General features: G+C 44.8%; 2 protein-coding genes across 6 annotated transcripts in view; one reads left to right on the forward strand and one right to left on the reverse strand.

Annotated features, from left to right (window-relative positions):
- The window catches only part of PRR33 (proline rich 33), a 40,059-nt gene that overhangs the window by 19,981 nt on the left and 2,282 nt on the right, over positions 1-17,796 (forward strand). Inside the window, exon 2 of one of the 2 annotated variants that reach the window (XM_081331829.1) lies at positions 8,722-8,801. The exons of the other annotated variant lie outside the window; for it this stretch is intronic. The gene's annotated coding sequence lies outside the window, so the exon portion shown is untranslated. The remainder of the gene's footprint in view (positions 1-8,721; positions 8,802-17,796) is intronic. 2 annotated transcript variants of the gene reach the window in all.
- The window catches only part of LSP1 (lymphocyte specific protein 1), a 120,223-nt gene that overhangs the window by 2,631 nt on the left and 99,796 nt on the right, over positions 1-17,796 (reverse strand). The window lies entirely within an intron of this gene.

Below are 17,796 nucleotides of genomic sequence, written 5' to 3' on the forward strand. Positions count from 1 at the left end.
AGGAAGGATGATCCCATTACACCCCTACTACTTCAGCAGATAATTAATATCTAAGGAATGGGCTCCAAGTTAAAAAATATATTATAGATTTGAACATTGGACCCTATCCAGTAAAATATTGTTCACTGGGAAGAAAGGTAAGGTTGTGCACTTAAGGAAAGAAAAAACAGATGCACACATTTAGAATACTACCATAGTACCTAACTTAGCAGTAGTTCTTGTGATAAGGATCTAGGCTCCTAGTACATCACAAATTAAGTGTGAGCCAGTAGTGTGTGGTAGCTCACAAAGAAACCATGCAGTGTTGGACTGCATCAACATAAACATTGTGTTAAGATCATGGGAAGTGATAGCTTAAGGCTGTGCTGGTCAGAAATACTGCGCCAAATCTTCATTGACATAAACAAGAAGGATGCTGAGGAACTGGAAAGAATACAGAGAAGAATGACAAAGAGGGTGAGGAGCTAAGGATAAATTCTGTGAGGAATTATTCATTATTAAATTGTTAAATTTAATTATTAAATTAAATTAAATTAAAATGTCTAACCTAAAGAAGAAAAGGGGAATTTGAGATGTTATAGTAGTTTTACAATATTTGAAAAGCTCTCATAGGAAAAAGGGTACAGATTTGTTGTCCGTCATGCTGAAGATAAAACAACAGCCAACAGATGGAAGATGTACAAAAAGAGGTCCAAATAGGAAATAAGGACTGATATCCTGACTGTGAAAGCTATTAAACAGTGGAATAGCCAAGCCTCTGGAGCTGTGGGTATTCCATCACTAGAAGCTTTTAAACAAATATTGGACCGGCATTTGACTGGGATGGCCTGAGCATTCCTGCTCTGGTTAGGAGTTAAACTCAACACTTCCAAGGTCCATAAACCCTGTGATTCTATTGTTAATCCTCACCCTAAAATAGCTCACTTGCTGGAATTCTTTAATGACTATTATTTTCATGTTAATAAACCCTGCTAGTGAGATTTCTGAGTTTCTTGCTTAGAAGAAACTCTTTTTGGTTCAAGAAGTTAAAAGAGGGTAGAACCTCTGGAAGTAAAACTGCTTACAAAATTTTTTCACTGGGCTATGACTTTTATATTTGTATATATACACACACACGCACACACACACACACACACACACACACACAAAACCAACCCTAAACCATTGTGTGGTAAGAAGATACATTGTTCATGCATCTGTTGCCCTGTTAAGGATGGAGAACAAAGAGGTCAAGGTGCTCTATCAAAATATACCGGTAGTTGTTCTATCTTTCAATAGCCAAGGAAGCTGAAAGCCAATCTATTGAAACCAAATCTCATTTCACTATCTAACATCCATGTAATGCTTTAAACCCAAAAATTTCACATAGTTTCTCTCTAATGTATTCCTAGCAGAATATGCAAGTTTGATAGAAAAGGGGAATCTGTTAGTTCTCATTGTCTGGCTTTGGGACAATGGAAACTTGCTGGTAATCTATAATAACCTGCAGTAGCTAGCTAGGACATCCACTGTATGGATAAAAGTCTATGCCTGGAGCTTCTTTCTGTTCTTCTCATCACTTGGTGCTGAACAAGCAGCAGAGAGGCAGAGCTTCAAAGGAGCTATTTTCGGTCTTCACATCTGCCAGTAGCATCTGATCTCTGTCTGAAGCAAAGTCTCTCTGTCACAGGGCCAAACACTCACTTCCACTTCAGACAGTTTTACAACTTCTTTGAGCTGTATGTTTTTCGCTTGCTCAATGAGTTTCAACCTCAACAACTTTTAAGATGTGTAGGCTTTAATACCCAGAATTCTCCAACAGCATGTAGAAGTTATACATCTTAAAGTTACTAAGGTTGAGAAACAGTACTCTAGAAAATGCTGGTCAGACTGGGTTTTTTTTTAAAAAAAAGGTCAGCGGATTAACCTTTCATTTTGCTAATCAAAAAAGAAATTCTGTACAAAGGTTACTTTCATTAGTGATCATTGTTAAATAGTGGGTTCTTTGGTGCAGGAATGAAGACACGAGGCTGAGTATAGGATAACTCATACTTTTATTTCTTGCTAGAACTGTACTGGAGCATGGGCTGCAACCAGTCCGTAGCTAACAAGGCTCACCTCGTTCGTGACCTAGTGGAGAGCGAGCACGCGGACCTGGCTTGCATCACGGAAACCTGGCTGGGCCCAGAGGGTGGTGTCCCTCTGGTTGACCTCTGCCCGCCAGGTTTCCAGGTGCTGCACCAGCCTCGGACCCATGGGAGGGGCGGGGGAGTGGCAGTTATCATCAGGGAGTCCCTTAGCCTGCGAGAGACCACCGTCCCTCAGATGGTCGGGTGTGAGTCTCTCCTTCTGAGATATGGCCAGGGGGCGCAGTTGGGCCTGCTGCTGGCGTACCTACCACCTAATCGTGCAGCGGCAGCCCTGCCCGAGCTACTCGATGTCCTCTCAGGGTTGGTGGTTGAATTCCCAAAACTCATGGTCTTGGGCGACTTTAACCTACCGTCCCTGGGAGGATCGTCCGAACTGGCTCGGGAGTTCATGGCTTCCATGGCGGCCATGGACCTGTCGCAAATAATTTCTGGACTGACTCATGAGGGAGGCCACACCCCAGACTTGGTGTTCTTGTCTGGACGGTGGCGTGATGATATCGGTGGGGGTGCCACGACTGTTACGCCCCTGTCATGGACCGATCATCACCTCCTATGGCTAGACTTCCCCTTTGCCACCCCCTGCCGTGGGTGCACGGTGCCAACCAGATGGTACCGCCCTAGGCGCCTAATGGACCCTGATAGGTTCCAGGCAGCGCTTGGGGACGCACATGCACTCCCTGCTCACAGCTCGGCGGATGCCTTAGTGGAAGCCTGGGAAAAGGCAGCCACGGAGGCTCTGGACCGAGTTGTACCCATGCGGCCTCTGACCCAGCGCAGATCCCAGCGAGCCCCATGGTTCACCGCGGAGCTCCGGGAGATGAAGCGTCGGAGACGGGGCCTAGAGAGCCGTTGGAGATCCAGTCGATCCGAATCCGACCGATTGCGATTAAGAATCCTCACCAGGTCTTATCTCGCTGTGATAAGGGTGGCAAAATCCAACTACTTTTCCACCCTCATCGCGTCCGCAGATAATCGCCCGGCTGCCTTGTTCAGGGTGACTCGCTCCCTACTGAACCAAGAGGTGAGGGAGGAACCCTTGCAGGGTCGAGCCGAGGAATTCGGTCAATATCTGCTGGATAAAATTGCTCGGATTCGAACCGGCCTGGACTCCAACTGGGCTGAGCTGGAAGAACAAGACATGGACAGTCTTGTCGACATCATCTGGGAGGAATTTGATCCTGTGACTCCTAAGGAAGTGGACAGGATTATGAGGAGGTTGAGCTCCTCCACATGCTTACTGGACCCGTGCCCTTCCTGGCTGGCTTATGCGGCTCGAGAGGGGACACGAGGCTGGTTCCTGGCGGTCATCTCTGCTTCTTTGAGTGAGGGACACTTCCCCACCACCTTGAAGGAGGCGGTGGTGAGACCTCTCCTCAAGAAGCCCACCTTGGACCCATCCTCATTGAATAACTTTCGTCCAGTCTCCAATCTTCGCTTCCTTGCGAAGGTTGTTGAGAGCGTGGTGGCGCACCAACTTCCTCAGGTCCTGGATGAAGCGGTTTATCTAGACCCGTGCCAATCGGGCTTCAGGCCGGGCTACAGCACGGAGACGGCATTGGTCGCTCTGATGAATGATCTCTGGAGAGCCCGGGACAGGGGACATTCCTCTGTCCTAGTCTTATTAGACCTTTCGGCGGCTTTCGATACCATCGACCATGGTATCTTGCTGCGGCGCCTCAGGGGACTGGGAGTGGGAGGCACGGTTCTGCGGTGGTTCTCCTCCTTTCTCCAGGGTCGCTCGCAGTCGGTGCTGGCAGGGGGACAGAGGTCGACTCTGAGGCCTCTCGTTTGTGGAGTCCCTCAGGGGTCGGTCCTCTCGCCTCTCCTGTTCAACATCTACATGAAACCGCTGGGTGAGATCATTCGTAGCTTTGGAGTAGGGTACCATCAGTATGCTGATGACACCCAGCTTTTCATCTCAACTCCAGACAGCATCAGTGATGCCCTCAACGTGATGTCCCGCTGCCTGAAAGCGGTCCGGGAATGGATGGGGAGGAACAGGCTTCAACTGAACCCAGACAAGACTGAATGGCTGTACGTACCGGCAAGCCAGGTTACTCAGAGCATCCCATCCCTTAACATCGGGGATGAGTTACTACCCCCTGTTGATAGGGCCCGCAACCTGGGTGTCCTCCTAGACTCACAGCTCTCCCTGGAAGATCACATAGGAGCTGTGACCAAGGGGGCCTTCTCCCGGGTTCGACTGGTGCACCAACTACGGCCTTATCTGGACCTGGATGCCTTATGTACAGTCACCCATGCCCTTGTGACCTCTCGCCTAGACTACTGTAACGCTCTCTACATGGGGCTGCCCTTGAGATCCACTCGGAAGCTTCAACTGGTGCAAAGTGCAGCGGCACGGACACTTCTGGGAGCCTCCCGATACTCCCATATCACACCTCTCCTCCGTGCGCTGCACTGGCTTCCAGTTGCCTTCCGGGTGAAGTTCAAGGTGCTAACAATGACATACAAAGCCCTACATGGCATGGGTCCGGACTACCTACGGGAGCACCTTCTGCCAATGTCAACACCCCACCGCCCTGTGTGCTCCCACAGAGAGGGCCTCCTCAGGGTGCCACCGCTCAAGGAATGTCGACTGGTGGCCCCCAGGGGGAGGGCATTCTCAGTGGGTGCGCCAGCCCTCTGGAACTGCTTACCAACTGAAATCCGGATGGCCCCTGACCTCCGCACCTTCCGGCGCGACCTGAAGACTTACCTATTCCAGCAGTCCGGCCTGGCTTGATAGCTCTAATTGGGGTCCCAGTTTGTTTGTTTATTGTTTTTCAGTACTGTTTCATTATGTTTGCCTACCTTACTCTGTACACCGCCCCGAGTCCCTCGGGAGAAGGGCGGTTTATAAAAACAAATAAATAAATAAATAAAATAAATAAATAAAATATAGTCTAGCCCCTAGGCAGCAGCCAATAGGTTTGAACCAACCATTGCCGCCTGGGGCTAGCCAACTGCAGGACAGGAGACAGTCAGTCTGGGTTGCTGGAGAGCCATTAGCCACTCCAGCAACCCACGTGGTGTATCACAAGAGCCCAGTACATAACAATCCCAACGGGCCCCATGGTTCTCCATGGAGCTCCGCGAGATGAAGCGTCGGAGACGGGGCCTAGAGAGCTGTTGGAGGTCCAGCCGATCCGAATCCGACCGGTTACGACTAAGGTCGTTTACGAGAACTTATCTCGCAGCATTGAGGGTGGCTAGGTCTAACCACTTTGCCACCCTCATTGCGTCCGCAGATAATCGCCCGGCCGCCCTGTTTAGGGTAACTCGCTCTCTCCTTAATCAGGAGGTGAGGGAGGAACCCTTGCAGGGTCGAGCCGAGGAGTTTAGTCGATTTCTGTCGGACAAAATCGCTCGGATCCGGACCGGTTTGGACTCCGACTGGGCAGAGTCTGACGAAGAGGATACGGGCGGTCTTGTCGATTTAATCTGGGAAGAGTTCGATCCTGTGACCCCTGAAGAAGTGGACAAGATCATGGGGAAGCTGAGCTCCACCACGTGTTTGTTGGACCCGTGCCCCTCCTGGCTGACTTATGCAGCCCGGGACGGGACACGAGGCTGGCTCCAGGCAGTGATTACTGCTTCGTTGAGTCAGGGTAGTTTTCCCGCCGCCTTGAAGGAGGCGGTGGTGAGACCCCTCCTCAAGAAGCCTGCCTTGGACCCAGCAATTTTAAACAACTATCGTCCGGTCTCCAACCTTCGCTTTTTGGCGAAGGTTGTTGAGAGCGTGGTGGCGCATCAGCTCCCTTTGTTCTTGGAGGAAGCTGACTACCTAGACCCGTACCAATCGGGTTTCAGGCCCGGGTACAGCACGGAGACGGCATTGGTCGCGCTGGTGAATGATCTCTGGCGGGCTCAGGACAGGGGTTGTTCCTCTGTCCTAGTCCTTTTAGACCTCTCAGCGGCTTTTGATACCATCGACCATGGTATCCTGCTGCGACGTCTCAGGGGGTTAGGAGTGGGAGGCACAGTTCTCCAGTGGTTCTCCTCTTACCTCCTGGGACGTTCGCAGTTGGTGTTAGCAGGGGGGCAGAGATCGACCCTGAGACCTCTCATTTGTGGAGTTCCTCAGGGATCGGTTCTCTCGCCTCTCCTGTTCAACATCTATATGAAGCCGCTGGGTGAGATCATTCGTGGTTTTGGAGTTGGGTATCACCAATATGCTGATGATACCCAGCTTTTTATTTCGACCCCAAACCACCCCAGTGATGCCCTCGACGTGATGTCCCGTTGCCTGGAGGCGGTCCGGGTCTGGATGGGGAGGAACAGGCTTCGACTCAACCCTGACAAGACTGAGTGGCTGTTCGTGCCGGCATCCCGGGAAATTCCGATTATTCCATCATTGGCCATGGGGGGTGAGCTATTACCCCCCGTAGATAGGGCCCGCAACTTGGGGGTCCTTCTAGACTCACAGCTCTCTTTGGAAGAGCATATTGGAGCTGTGACTAGGGGGGCCTTTGCCCAGGTTCGCCTGGTGCGCCAGTTGCGGCCCTATCTAGACCGGGATGCCTTGCGCACAGTCACCCATGCGCTCGTGACCTCTCGTCTAGACTACTGTAATGCTCTCTACATGGGGCTGCCCTTGAGGTCCACCCGGAGACTCCAGCTGGTGCAGAATGCAGCCGCGCGAGTCGTCTTGGGAGTTTCCCGATACTCCCATGTTACACCTTTGCTCCGCGAGCTGCATTGGCTACCGGTTGCTCTCCGGGTGAGGTTCAAGGTGTTAGTTATGACTTACAAAGCCCTTCATGGCATGGGTCCGGATTACCTACGGCAACACCTGCGACCGGCGTCAACTTCCCTCCGTCCAGTGCGCTCCCACAGAGAGGGCCTCCTCAGGGTGCCGCCGATCAAAGAATGCCGATTGGTGACCCCCAGGGGGAGAGCGTTCTCTGTGGGCACGCCAGACCTCTGGAACCGCTTACCGGTTGAGCTCCGGACGGCCCCCGACCTTCGCTCCTTCCGGCGCGATCTTAAAACATTCTTTTTCGAACAAGCTGGCCTGGTCTGACGGGATGGGGTTGGGTTTTTAAAATTAGTTTTTAACTTAATATGTATTGATTTTATGGGCATGATGTTTAATGGATTTTTAATTTTTGTACTTGATTTTTATTGTGTATTGCCCTGTTCACCGCCCTGAGTCCTTCGGGAGAATTATTAAATTAAATTAAATCATCTTACTATTTCATTGACTGTTCTTATAGGAGAGGCAAAGAGTAATGCCTTTAATCTTATCTTTTGTTAATTTAATAGTTTCCATTCTTCCCGAGTTGTGACAATAATCAGTGAAGTTTGAACAGAAGGCTAAAACTTCTTTCTCCCCACCCATTGCATCAAGAACCATTATGTTACAAAAAAGAGGCTCTCATCTGTTGCACATATTGTGCTTGCAACAGGTGCATTTCATTCTTCTTTCCATCTAGTCTAATGACAACAGCAGAAAAAATTAGAGGGGATTCCAATTTTACCTTAGTAGTTCAGCTCCAATGACACTAGGATCCAGTTTCTTCATAAGTCACTCTTCTCTCAAAGCTGAACAGCTGGGTCTACATTTGGCTCACAGATTGCAAATAACTCTCCCTTCTCACAAGCTATTCCCTCTCTGACTCTCTGCTTTCTTGAAGCTAGGGGTATACAGTTGACATAAAGTAGAACAGAAGGGCTCCTTAAGATTTGGCATTCGGTTAAATTAAATGCTTGTTAATCTCTGGCCTTTCCATGCTTTTATGTCTTTATTGTACAGCTTAAGAACAGTTAAACTATCTAGGCTTCTTTTTATATAGGAACATACATGTATGTATGATTCAATTATACAGCTGAGATCAGTTATGAAAATGGCTGTATTGAATGGGACCCTGCAAAATGCATTTTATTATTCAGGTATGCGTGAAGAATTCAGAGCAGACCTGGAAAATGGGGGAGAAATGGGGAACACATCTATCTTCCAAGGGTCTCTCTCTCTCTCTCTCTCTCACACACACACACAGAGAGAGAGAGAGAGAGAGAGAGAGAGAAAATAACAAATTTCCTCCAAGTCTGGCTCAAAATATAAAAACTGGCATTAACAGAAATCTGAAACCAAAAATGTTTTATTCCGACAGATTTACCATTGACAATTTAGAAGTGAAACATACAAATTCTTGGAATGACTGCAGTAAAATTTTTAAAGATTGAAATCTGCCAAAAATGCACTAAACTGAAAAGAGATAGGCAGTGGAGTCTTAGAAGCTGTGCCAAAGATGTCTAGAGTCTCTTATAGGTATACAGCAGGGCCACAGAATCAAAACTGGGAAAAAAATTGGAGGCTCAATATTTTTAGTTGGCATGCACTTATATCTAAGTAGGAGGTAAGGGGAGCTGAAAGAAAATGATTAGCCCAAAGTGAAAATTCTTTCCTCCTTCATAGCTAGTTCAGGAAGGATTTCAAATGTTTACATTTATTCATTTAATTTTGTTTAAGAATGTGTATGGTTACCCAGCTGGAGCATTTCAACTCTTAGTAGTCTATGGAAAACAAAACAAATAATTAAAATCCAAAGAGTTAATAGTGAGCAGTAATTCATATTTATACCCCATCCAGAAAGAAGCTCCTATTATCCTGGCCTCAAGGCATGCTGAAAAAGTGAAGTTTTTACTGCCTTCCTGAAGGCCTGCCAGAAGGTAACTAGAGTGATTGCAAGCAGGACCCTCCTATTTAGGAATGAGTAGAATTGGCACATCAGATAAAGTTGTCGAAAGACCTTCCTGGCCATAGCTGCCATTTTCTTTCAAATGAGATTGAGAGTCCATGATTCTCAGACTGCACCCTAACTCACTTATGGCATTCCATGTAGATCAGGGGTTTTCAAACTTGGCAACTTTAAGACTTGTGGACTTCAATGCCCAGAATTCCTCAGCCAGCATGCCTGGCTGAGGAATTCTGGGCGTTGAAGTCCACAAGTCTTAAAGTTGCCAAGTTTGAAGACCCCTGATGTAGATGAATGACCTCCCTCAGTGGTTTTATTTAGATGCCAAAAAGAAGCAGAGAGTATAGACCCCTGAGGCATGTTAGAAAGACGCACTGAACACCATCTAGAATAAGCTTTGGAGAAAGAAAAATCACTATAGCAACTCCCTGTTCCAACTTTCTGGGGCAATCCAGAAAGAACTATGATCGGTGGCATTGAAGGCCACTGAGAATCAAGGATGGATGTACTCCCTCAATCCCACACCCACTGGAACTTACCAATAAGTGCACCAAGACACTTTTGGTACTGTATCCTGGCCTGAATCCAGGCTAGATTTCTAGAAAGGAAAATTTGGAGGCAAGGTGAAAATTGTCCAGATTTATTGGTTCCAACAAAGGTTTCTTGAGAAGGCACACCAGCACCTCTGATAGAGCCTGTGGGATAGGGGTCTTCAAACTTGGCTCTTTTATGACTTGTGGACTTCAACTCCCAGAATTCCTCAGACAGGCATGCTGGCTGAGGAATTCTGGGAGTTGAAGTCCACAAGTCATAAAAGGGCCAAGTTTGAAGACCCCTGCTGTGGAAAAAATCACTGCATGAATTCACTTGCCTGGTCCCTCCCTTGAGGATTTAAACAATGAGGAGGAGAAAGGATCTGAAATATGGATAGTTAAACCAACCATGCCAAGTATGCATTTCCTCAAGATCAACAGACTAAACTCCTCCCAGCTATCAATACGAAACCATGGCCTAGTCAGCTGCATAGGATCTGCAAAGCTGGAATCCAACTTCAAGGAAAACCGAGTGACTTTAATCCACCCAAGTGGATTAAAACAAAAAAGCCAAATAAAATGACTGAAAATGAAATATTCTAAATATCAATGCAGATATGTGATCAATATATCAGGCATGCTGGCTGAGGAATTCTGGGAGTTGAAGTCCACAAGTCATAAAAGGGCCAAGTTTGAAGACCCCTGCTGTGGAAAAAATCACTGCATGAATTCACTTGCCTGGTCCCTCCCTTGAGGATTTAAACAATGAGGAGAAAGGATCTGAAATATGGATAGTTAAACCAACCATGCCAAGTATGCATTTCCTCAAGATCAACAGACTAAACTCCTCCCAGCTATCAATACGAAACCATGGCCTAGTCAGCTGCATAGGATCTGCAAAGCTGGAATCCAACTTCAAGGAAAACCGAGTGACTTTAATCCACCCAAGTGGATTAAAACAAAAAAGCCAAATAAAATGACTGAAAATGAAATATTCTAAATATCAATGCAGATATGTGATCAATATATCAGGCATGCTGGCTGAGGAATTCTGGGAGTTGAAGTCCACAAGTCATAAAAGGGCCAAGTTTGAAGACCCCTGCTGTGGAAAAAATCACTGCATGAATTCACTTGCCTGGTCCCTCCCTTGAGGATTTAAACAATGAGGAGAAAGGATCTGAAATATGGATAGTTAAACCAACCATGCCAAGTATGCATTTCCTCAAGATCAACAGACTAAACTCCTCCCAGCTATCAATACGAAACCATGGCCTAGTTAGCTGCATAGGATCTGCAAAGCTGGAATCCAACTTCAAGGAAAACCGAGTGACTTTAATCCACCCAAGTGGATTAAAACAAAAAAGCCAAATAAAATGACTGAAAATGAAATATTCTAAATATCAATGCAGATATGTGATCAATATGCGGGCAACATTGCACTCTTTCAATTCTGTCAACTTTCCTTTCAGGGAGCTAAATAGAGTTGAGTTGGCTTGTTGTCCACAGCAATGCTAAAGGCTGTGTTTGGATTCAAACAAATACAACTGGAACTCTGAATATACCGATATTTAGACAACTGAAGTGAGCCTGTGTGTACAATCTAATTGTATTCCTACATTCAATCAAATGCTTCATTAGGACTTCAGACACAAAGTTAAAATGAAATAAAATTACATTATGACTTAAGCGTGTGAATGTAACTAATACTCAAGAAGCTAGTTACAAAATGCACAGGGGATTTTGTTTCCTAAATTCATTATTTAACGTGTGATTGGAAAAGAGGGGTCATCCTTTTCTTACAAGCTGATTCAAGGCTGCTGAGAGGACCTGCTCTGACCCAAATAAGAGGGAAATATGCAAATTACTCTTTGAAAGCTATAGAACAGGAGTGTCAAACTCGCAACGTCATGTGACGTGTCGCGACGTATTGTGACTTTTTTGCCAGTGCCAGCAATAGGGTGGATGCAGTTTCACTATGATGCATCCGGCTCGTGGTCACCACTGCTATAGAAGCAGTCTGCAGCCCACAGTACATCCCACAGATTGAATGTAAATGGTGGCTATATTTGGCAGCTGTTGTGTATGGCAAGCCATTCATGAGCAACTGCAATTTTTAGCAATTTTGGGGGGGATTTGTAGTCACGTCCTATTATTCACTGGGAAACCTAGGATTGTTTGCTCTGGATTGTTTGCTATGTGACTGGATTCGAAAATTGTGTTTCTAATCACTTTCAAGCCAATGTTTTGCATATAAAAATGAGTCTTGGAAGTTACAGTAATCCTGCAAAGGTGTACTCTGGGCCTCTCTACTCAAAAATTCATCTATCCAGAAGGGTAATGAGTTTGTGCTTAAAGACAAGCTTGCAACCTAAGCAAATGCTTTTTGAGCCAGTTGGAAACATTTGTTGTCCACATGAGAAGCTTGGATATGCACTAAACACAGGGCTTTCCCATTCCTGTAGATGCTCAGTTTCTTCCCAAAGGACCAGCTATCAGCTGAGCCATGGCTTTTGGCTGGCAAACTAAAGCAGCTGAAATCAGTTGTGGTCAGATCACCAAGGAGAAGCACGAAGGACAGACTTCATGAACTTTTGCAAGTGAAACCCAATATCATTTCTTGCCAGGAGCTAAAATGCAATTCGTGCATGAGCTTCTTGGCTCTCATGTTCCACATTTCACAGTTTGCTGATCCTTGGTTGATATTATAGCAGAAATGGGGCTGTCAGCATGCAGAGAGAAAAACTTGTTTCCAAGAACGAATATCATGTCTCAAATACAATCAGATCAAAGCTTTTGCATGACGTTGCTGGCTTGCGTCCTGAAAACACATTGATGGGGGAGGAAGTATGCAAATAGGACTTTAAAGAGCCAGAACTTAGGACAACTTGCCTATTTTCTTCATTGTGCCCTGCAGTTTCTTCCCACGAGGGCTTTTCTGCCAGCCAAGTACAATTCTAGCATTGGGGCATAGTAAGGAAGTTTGAAGATCACACCGAGAATGAAACATATTGGCAATGATATGAGTTTATCTCAGTTGATGATTTAACAACCCTAACACTTTGTACACATTGATGATTGCAGCCATGGAATGGCTCCTAGAGCTTTATCTCTTAAAATTATGTGACCCCCTCCCCCCCATCACCACCAGCTTTTTTCTTATGTCCATATTTTATTTTATTTTTTTTTGAAAATTTTATTAAATATACATTTAAAAACAAAAGTGGACATGATTCAACTTCCCTAGCTACAACACTACTATTAGTATTATCTTATGTTACAGAGAGAAATAACAAAAACCTAAAATACAATCTATAACAGGACAGAGTATAAAAAACTGTACATATAAGATCTGTTGGGTTTTTTTTTAGTAAACTGTCATTCAGTCCTCAGCGTTATATTTATGTATCTTTCAGTTATGTCCATTGTTGTTGTTGTTGTTGTTGTTAGTTGCGAAGTCGTGTCCGACCCATCGCGACCCTATGGACAATGTTCCTCCAGGCCTTCCTGTCCTCTACTATATTCTGGAGTCCATTTAAGCTCACGCCTACTGCTTCAGTGACTCCATCCAGCCACCTCATTCTCTGTCGTCCCCTTCTTCTAGTGCCCTCAATCTTTCCCAGCATTAGGCTCTTCTCCAGTGAGTCCTTCCTTCTCATTAGGTGGCCAAAGTATTTGAGTTTTAGCTTCAGGATCTGGCCTTCTAAAGAGCAGTCAGGGTTGATCTCCTCTAGGACTGACCGGTTTGATCGCCTTGCAGTCCAAGGAACTCGCAGGAGTCTTCTCCAGCACCATAGTTCAAAGGCTTCAATTCTTTGGCGCTCAGCCTTTCTTATGGTCCAGCTTTCACTGCCATACATTGCAACTGGGAAGACCATAGCCTTGACTATACGCACTTTTGTTGACAGGGTGATGTCTCTGCTTTTTAGTGTGCTGTCTAGATTTGCCATGGCTTTCCTCCCGAGGAGCAAGCGTCTTTTAATTTCTTGGCTACAGTCCCCATCTGCAGTGATCTTGGAGCCCAGGAAAATAAAATCTGTCACTACCTCCATTTCTTCCCCATCTATTTGCCAGGAATTGAGAGGGCCAGATGCCATGATCTTGGTTTTCTTAATGTTTAATTTCAATCCAAGTTTTGCACTCTCCTTCTTCACCCGCAACAAGAGGCTCTTTAGTTCTTCTTCACTTTCTGCCATTAGAGTGGTATCATCTGCATATCTTAGGTTGTTGATGTTTCTTCCGGCAATCTTAATTCCAACTTTTGATTCATCTAGCCCTGCCTTTCTCATGATGTGCTCTGCATATAAGTTAAACAGGCAAGGCGACAGTATACAGCCTTGCCGGACTCCTTTCCCAATTTTGAACCAATCAGTGGTTCCGTGTCCAGTTCTCACTGTTGCTTCTTGGCCCGCATATAGATTTCTCAAGAGACAAATAAGATGGTCTGGTATGCCCATCTCTTTAAGGACTTGCCAGAGTTTGTTATGATCCACACAATCAAAGGCTTTAGCATAGTCAATGAAGCAGAAGTAGATGTTTTTCTGGAACTCTCTAGCTTTCTCCATGATCCAGCGTAAGTTAGCAATTTGATCTCTAGTTCCTCTGCCTCTTCGAAATCCTGCCTGTACTTCTGGTAGTTCTCGATCCACATACTGCTGGAGTCTAGCTTGTAGGATTTTAAGCATAACTTTACTAGCATGAGAAATGAGTGCAATGGTGCGATAGTTTGAACATTCTTTGGCACTGCCTTTCTTTGGAATTGGAATGTAAACTGATCTTTTCCAATCCTGTGGCCACTGTTGAGTTTTCCAAATTTGCTGGCAAATTGAGTGTAGCACTTTTACTGCATCGTCTTTTAAGATTTTGAATAGCTCAGCTGGAATACTGTCACCTCCACTAGCTTTGTTGTTGCTCAGCTTTTCTAAGGCCCACTTCACTTCACATTCTAGGATGTCTGGCTCGAGGTCAGTGACCACCTCATTGTGATTATCAGGGACGTTAAGCTCATTCTTGTATAGTTCTTCTGTGTAATTTTGCCACCTCTTCTTAATCTCTTCTGCCTCTGTTAGGTCCCTGCCATTTTGGTCCTTTATCATGCCCATTTTTGCATTAAACGTTCCTTTCATCTCTCCAATTTTCTTGAAAAGATCTCTGGTCCTCCCTATTCTATTGTTTTCTTCTATTTCTTTGCATTGTTCATTTAAGAAGGCATTCTTATCTCTTCTAGCTATTCTTTGGAATTCTGCATTTAATTGGGCATATCTTTCTTTTTCTCCCTTGCCTTTCGCTTCCCTCCTTTCCTCAGCTATTTGCAAAGCTTCCTCAGACAGCCATTTTGCTTTCTTGCATTTCTTTTTCTTTGGGATGGTTTTGGTTGCTACCTGTTGTACAATGTTGCGAACCTCTGTCCATAGTTCTTCAGGCACTCTGTCTATCAGATCCAATTCCTTAAAACTATTTCTCACCTCAACTGTATATTCAACAGGGATATGATTTAATTCATACCTGACTGGCCTAGCGCTTTTCCCTACTTTCTTTAATTTAAGCCTAAACTTTGCAACAAGAAGCTCATGGTCTGAGCCACAGTCAGCTCCTGGTCTTGTTTTTACTGACTGTATAGAGCTTCTCCATCTTTGGCTGCAGAGCATATAGTCAATCTGATTTCTGTGTTGACCGTCTGGTGATGTCCATGTGTAAAGCCGTCTCTTGGGTTGTTGGAAAAGAGTGTTTGCTATGACCATCGTATTCTCTTGACAAAATTCTATCAGCCTGTGCCCTGCTTCATTTTGTACTCCAAGGCCAAACTTGCCTGTTATTCCGCTTATCTTTTGGCTTCCTACTTTAGCATTCCAATCCCCCATGATGATAAGGACATCATTTTTGGGTGTTAGTTCTATAAGGTGCTGTAGGGCTTCATAGAACCGGTCAATTTCATCCTCTTCAGCACTGGTGGTTGGGGCATAGACTTGGACTACTGTGATATTGAATGGTTTGCCTTGGATTCGAACTGAGATCATTCTGTCATTTTGAGGATTGTATCCCAGTATTGCTTTTCCTATTTTTTTATTGACTATGAAGGCTACTCCATTTCTTCTGAGGGATTCTTGCCCGCAGTAGTATACCTGATGGTCATCTGAATTAAATTCACCCATTCCTGTCCATTTTAGTTCGCTGATACCTAAGATGTCAATGTTTAGTCTTGTCATCTCTTGTTTGACCACGTCCAGCTTTCCTTGATTCATGGATCTTACATTCCAGGTTCCTATGGAGAAAAAATCTTTACAGCATCGGACTTTCCTTTCACCACCAGACATATCCACAGCTGAGCGTCCTTTCGGCTTTGGCCCAGTCGCTTCATTCTTTCTGGCGCTACTAGTACTAGCCCTCTGCTCTTCCCCAGTAGCATATTGGACGCCTTCCGACCTGAGGGGCTCATCTTCCAGCGTCATATCGTTTTGCCTTTTAGTACTGTCCATAGGGTTTTCATGGCAAAGATACTGGAGTGGTTTGCCATTTCCTTTTCCAGTGGATCACGTTTTGTCAGAACTCTCTGCTATGACCTTTCCGTCTTGGGTGGCCCTGCACGGCATAGCTCATAGCTTCATTGAATTACGCAAGCCCCTTCGCCACGACAAGGCAGTAATCCATGAAGGGGATGTCCATTATATAGATGCTAATAAAAAAATCCTTACATTATCAACCAATCAAACAATGTTCATCTCAGTGATCCTCCTTAACTCTAACCAATTGTACAAATTTTGCCAAATTTCATAATACTCCGTTTCGTTCTTATTTTTGATCTCTAGGGTTAACCTGTCCATTTCAGCGCAGGATAAAATTTAATGTATTATTTCTTCTTCAGTGGGTGTTTCCTTTCTTTTCCATTTTTGGGCATATGCCAGTCTTGCTGCGGTTAAGATATGTACTAATAGGTAGAGAGATGCTTTACTGAGATTATCGTTAATAATCCCTAATAAAAAGTTTTCTGGTTTTAAATCAATTTTTTGTCGTAATATTTCTTCAAACCAATTTTTAATCCACTGCCAAAAAATTTCTTATGTCCATATATTGTTTGAGAACATCTGATCAAGAGAAGGCTGCTTGCACTGGCTCCATGCATTTTGGATTCCAAGATAGATGGAGTACTTCTATTGATTTTGTGGAAAGCTAGAACCCTACACATAAGGACTGCCTTTTTCTTTATGGCGGAGAACCATTTATCCCGAGACAGAAAGATTCTTCTATCAATTCTCAGGATGTTTGAGCATGATTAACACATTGGAAGACAGCTCAATCAGAATCATAAAAACTTGTCATTATTCATTTACCATTTTCCATCTACATTGGATGGTTAAAGCCATTGGTCAAGAAGCTGATTTTCTCAATCAGCCACTGAAAAGCAGCAGCTCTGAGATACTGTGACTAATTTTTGTGAAGTACATGAAATGGGAGTTTTCCAATGTGATAAAGAGACGTCCTAGACCAGGGGTAGGCAACCTTGGCTCTTTTATAACTCATGGACTTCAACAGGGAGGGTCTTCTCAGGGTACCACCGGTAAGAGATTGCTGGCGGACAACACCCAGGGATAGGGCCTTCTCAGTGGGTGCGCCTGCCCTTTGGAACCAGCTGCCAGTGGAGCTTAGGACTACCCCCAACCTCCGTTCATTCCGCCGGGACCTGAAGACCTGGCTCTTCGAGCTCTCTGGCCCAGGATGAGAATTTTAAGTTTAATTTTAATTTTAACTGGGGTTTTATTTGTTCAGGGACGGATATAATTTTTTAAATTGTTTTTAACTTTTGTATTTTTTTGTTTTAATCACCCTGTAAACCGCCCTGAGTCCTTCGGGAAAGGGCGGTATATAAATATAATAAAATAAATAAATAAATAAATAAACTCCCAGCTATGCTGGCTCAGGAATTCTGGGAGTTGAAGTCCATGAGTCATAAAAGAGCCAAGGTTGCCTACCCCTGTCCTAGACCAATCCCCACATTTTTCTAATTGATATCAATTTGAGGTCTCCTCCAGAGGTTTTAGCATTTTTAAGCATTTTTACCTTTAATTATTTGAAAATTGTAATTTCAGGCTTCATGCCAAATACAACAATAAATTTAGATTCTGCAGACCTGCAATCCTGCTTTTAGGAACCTTGTTTATAGCAGAAACAACAGGGCTAAATAAGTTTTCTTGCTGCAGACAAGATAGAATGCATGTGCACACAAAAATAAGTATCTGGGTTTCAAAATTTAAATTTTCAATAAAAAATTGGGCTGTTCAGTGCCTTGAGAATGGAAGCCATCTGCTAAATGCTGATATAATGGTTTTGCCTGGCCTGGAAACCTTTTGATTCCTATCCTGGTTCATTTCCAACAGGTATCTTGTTAATGGATTTAATCTTTCCTGAACAAAATGTTCATATCAACAACCCTATATGAGAAAC

Source organism: Vipera berus, assembly GCF_964194415.1.
Source record: "Vipera berus genome assembly, chromosome: 1".
In the NCBI taxonomy this organism is placed as follows: Eukaryota; Metazoa; Chordata; class Lepidosauria; order Squamata; family Viperidae; genus Vipera; species Vipera berus.